Genomic DNA, 5,000 nt, shown 5'->3' on the forward strand with positions numbered 1-5,000 from the left:
TTCTTCTGATCCATCGCCCTTGCCTTGAGAGGGCGAAAAGAGTTAAAAAATACCAGGAACGCCATCTAATGGGACGCACTCACACATATACACGTGTGTTTGTGTTTGATACTTGATACAAGTGTATCCGGTATCTCGGAGTATTTTGTATGTTTGTGTGTTTGTGCGTATATATGTATATATATATATATATATATATATATATATATAATATATATATATGTATATAAGTATATATATATATACAGGCACATACACACAGACACACACATACACACACACACACACATACACACGCACACACACACACACACACACACACACACACACACACACACACACAGACACACACACACACACACATATATATATATATATATATATATATATATATATATATATACATATATATATGTATTTATGTATGTATGTATGTATATATGTATATGTGTGTGTGTGTGTGTGAGTGTGTGTGTGTGTGTGTGTGTGTGTGTGTGTGTGTGTGTGTGTGTGTGTGTGTGTGTGTGTGTGTGTGTGTGTGTGTGTGTGTGTGTGTGTGTGTGTGTGTGTGTGTGGATGTGGATCGTTCCGGTCGTTGCCTAGATCCTAAAAAGGATTGCTTGTTTTTTTTCTCTCTTTCTTTTTCAAAATCGCATTATTATTATTCCACGGCTATGTCAACCAACTATCTTTTTCCTTATTTCTTACTTCCTGAATTTTTTTTAAAAATCCGCCGACGAAACAAACGCTCCTTACATTGCAATGCCCTTTGCAACGAAGAGACGCTGATGCAAAGGAAGGTGCGAAGCTAAACAGGGACTTATGTTAATCAGCAGTTTTATTTATTTTAGTTATACGTTTTCATTCTCGGAACACATGCTGACTATTGTCTAAGTTATATCACATATCTAAGGATCATGTGTAAATGTAACATGCACTTAGAATGATACGTATCGCTAAATATTTCATTCTAAATCCTTGTTTTTTATTTATGTTGATATTAGCATAAATGTGTTCTTGTACATTTAGAAATTCATATCTATATATCATGTCATTCTATATACATATGTCTTTATCTGACACTATGTACGTCAGCTTACACATATGCAGACATACATATAAGCATGTGTATTAATAAAAGTAAATGTGTCTGTGTGTCTGTGAGTCTGTGTGTGTGTGTGTGTGTGTGTGTGTGTGTGTGTGTGTGTGTGTGTGTGTGTGTGTGTGTGTGTGTGTGTGTGTGTGTGATATATATATATATATATATATATATATATACTTATACACATGTACGTGTCATTTTCTTTCGATACAGAGAAACACACTTGTGTCTGGTTCGTCTGGTGTTCACCGAGGCAAAAGACCCGCGTTCTTCGGTTCCACAGAATCGATCCGCTGAACTCACACTCGGCAAGACCTTCACGAGAAAATCGATATTTGCTTTGTATTGATCTTCTAAGAGTGAATTTCCCCTTCGCCCCCCCTACCCACACCCCCTAACTCCCCCCACCCACCCCCTGCCTTCCCTCCTTACCCCGTAATCCAGGCGCCCCTCCCCCTCCCCCTCCCCCATCTCTCTTCCCCCCTCCCCCCTAGTCTCCTCCCTACGAAGTACACTCGCGTCTGCTGCCACCATTTCTCGCAAAGTTTAACAACCCTCTCGTGCAATTTACAAACGTGTCCTTCCGTTCTACTACATTTAGTGTTGTGTTGTCCTACTTTCTTTAAGTTTCCTGATTTTTCTTTGTTTTCTCTCTCGTTTTTCTCCCTAAACTTTGTGATTGCTTTGTTGTTGTTGCAGTTGTTGTCGTTTTTTTTTCGTTCGTCTTTCGTTTTTACGTTTTCGTTTTCCTTATATGTATTTTCTTATTCCTTTACTTTTTTTCTTCTCTCTCTTACATTCCCTCAAACTCTTCTCGTCCTGACTCTTCCTTTGCCTTTGTTTTAGTCCTCCTCTCCCCTTTTCTCCCCTTTTCTCCCCTCCTCCTCCCTCTTCTCCCCTCCTTCCCCGCCCGCGTGCACCGCCTTTCAGGGACTTAAAATTACCCCGGCAGACGACCACCCCGCCCCCCCCTCCCCTTCCCCTCCCCCTCCTCCTCCTCCTCCCTCTCTGTGACTCATATCGGTTTTAAACAAACGTTCTCTGTCATAGGATATTGTGTAGATGGTAAAGAGACTTCATCAATGCAGATATTTTTTCCATCCCTTTTCTCTTTAATTTAAATGTCCTATTGTTTTCGCAACATTTATTATTTTCACCCTCGCTTCCCTTTCCCGTCTGCCTTCCTCGGCGCGGTGAGCCACGTGCTGTACCCTGGTGTGACTCCTCTCTTCCCCTCGCCTCCCACCCCTCCCCTTCCACCCCTCCTGCCCTTTCCCCTCGGCTTCCCCCTCGCCCTCCCCTCTCGCCTCCCCTCCTCCCTTGTTTCCCTCGGCTTCCCCCCTCGCTCTCCCCTCTCGCCTCGCCTCCCAACCCTCCTGCCCATTCCCCTCGGCTTCCCCCCTCGCTCTCCCCTCTCGCCTCGCCTCGCCTCCCACCCCTCCTCCCTCGCTTCCCTCGGCATTCCCCCTCACCCTCCCTTCTCTCCCCTCGACCGATTTCCCCTCCCCGGCCCGCTCGGCCTCCCCTTCCCCTCAGTCGGCGGATAAATAATGGATGTCGACGACTGCTCGACGGAACTGGCCTGGATTCCACGTGGTCCTCGGGACAAGCCATGAGCGCCGTCGAAAAAAAAAAAAAAAATTTCCCCGAACTAAGGGTGTGTACATGTGTGTGGGTGTGCTACTGTGTACCACAAGCCGTGCGCACTAATGCTCGTGTATGTATGCAAACCTCCTCTTGTCTTTAAACCAATAATTTCTCAACCAAACACCTACCTACGCACATGATCAAATCACTTCAAATGTCAGGCATATTATGACCTCGTTAATACCATAAAAAGACAAATGATATGCCTATAAGCGGCAACACGACAACTAACGTTTTGCACGTGAAACCTCGTTAACAAGAACGGTTTCATTTGGAAAATTTTGTGACAATATTGGGACTTTGTTTTTAATACTCATCCCGATAAAAATAAATAAAGTATAACAGAACATTAATTTTGATTCTGATTATATTTACAACCATAGTTACTTACAGTTGCTGATTACGAAACACCAGCGCAGACTCACCTGGAAGATTAAGAAGAATATGATATTATCATTGAACACGGCAAAACAATTGAATATCATTACTAGAACTATGCATATACATTCACACACACACACACACACACACACACACACACACACACACACACACACACACACACACACATATATATATATATATACATATATATATATATAGTCAAGCAGACAGACAGACAGACAGACAGACTGACAGACAGTCAGGCAGACAGACAGACAGACACAGACAGACAGACAGTCAGGCATTCAGACAGACAGTCAGACAGACAGACATACAAACAATCCGACAGACAGACAAGCGAATAGATATATGTGCGTGCGTCAAAGGTGCCGACGTGCCCCCGCCCACGCCTGCCGAGGTCACCGTCTGCGTATCGTTCACCCGAAGCCTTTGGGAAAGAACTTAAAAGAACGTAGACTCAGCGGCGCCCTCTTGCGTTATATCATTGCCCTGCGGCCTCGCGCCTCGCAAGGGTCATTTACGCCATCTTTTTTTTACATACTTTTCGATTACCTGTCCGCCATTTGTTGTTAGTTTTTTCTGTCTGGTTGGATTTTTGTTTCTTCTACTTCTTCTTCTTCTCCATTTTAATGTTTTTTTATTTTATTTCTGATTTTGTATATGTATGATCACTTTTCATGAGGATGAATGTGTCTTTCCGTAGGATATATTTTACCCCCGCTATTTTTATCACAGCAATCCCTGAACCCGTGACAAGCCTAAAAACATTCTAGCAAGGAAACACATTCAAAGCAGATTGCGCTGCGTGCAAAATCCTTCGAGTCTAAGAGAAGTCACGATGAAAAAAAAAAAGGCAAGTTCTCCTGCCAGTCACATTGTGCTTCAGGGAGTGTGACTGGTGGTTTTAAGTTACATCTATTCATTGACAGACTGCCGCTCCTCTGAACCACGTAATGCTTATTTTTTTTTTTTTTTTTTTTTTCGGTTCTCAATGCCGTTTGTGTGGATGGAAAAGTACCGTGTTCCGTGAATGGAAGAATACAGTCGTATTCAGCGGATGGTAAGATGAGATAGTAACGGGTGTATATATAGCATTATATATCCTGGTTGGAAAATTACGATACAACGTGGGTGGAATAAAATACAGTATGCCATGAAAGAAAATGTATACAATAAGCCTAGGAGGAAAAATGCGACATTTTGTAAACGGAAGAACACAAAATCCCGTGGATGGAAAAATACAGTATTCCGGGAATGGGAAATGCGATAATCGATGGTTGGAAAAATGCCGTATGGGGAAAAAAAGCAATATTCCGTGGATGGAAAAAATACTATATGCCTCATTTAAAGTGAATCATTTTTGTGAACAATTGTGTAAGAGAGAGAGAGATAGACAGACAGATAGAGAAATATATAGATAGAGTTGAAGACATATAGAAAGAGAAATGCACACACACACACACACACACACACACACACACACACACACATACACGCACACACGCACACACACACACACACACACACACACACACACACACACACACATATATATATATATATATATATATATATATATATATATATATATATATACAGAGAGAGAGAGAGAGAGAGAGAGAGAGAGAGAGAGAGAGAGAGAGAGAGAGAGAGAGAGACTGACAGACAGGTAGACAGACACGCACCGACACACACAAACGGGAAGACAGACAAAGGGAAAGACACAATAAGAAGACTGCCAATACCCGAAACCCTCAAGCTGGAAACCGCAACGGGAATCAGATCCATGGAAATGTTTCACACAACCTAAAACTGGACCACTTCATAACGGAAGCCAGTGAATATG

At 42.4% G+C, this 5,000-nt stretch overlaps 1 protein-coding gene and 1 long non-coding RNA gene across 6 annotated transcripts in view; both read right to left on the reverse strand.

Moving 5' to 3' along the window:
• The window catches only part of LOC125046418, a 30,163-nt gene extending 26,916 nt beyond the window's left edge, over positions 1 to 3,247 (reverse strand). The window contains exon 1 of the long non-coding RNA XR_007116649.1: positions 3,141 to 3,247. This is a non-coding gene — a long non-coding RNA (uncharacterized LOC125046418). The remainder of the gene's footprint in view (positions 1 to 3,140) is intronic.
• LOC125046394 (sodium- and chloride-dependent transporter XTRP3A-like) overlaps positions 1 to 5,000 on the reverse strand; it is an 80,996-nt gene that overhangs the window by 57,686 nt on the left and 18,310 nt on the right. The window lies entirely within an intron of this gene.

This window comes from Penaeus chinensis, chromosome 4 (genome assembly GCF_019202785.1).
Source record: "Penaeus chinensis breed Huanghai No. 1 chromosome 4, ASM1920278v2, whole genome shotgun sequence".
Taxonomy (NCBI): Eukaryota; Metazoa; Arthropoda; class Malacostraca; order Decapoda; family Penaeidae; genus Penaeus; species Penaeus chinensis.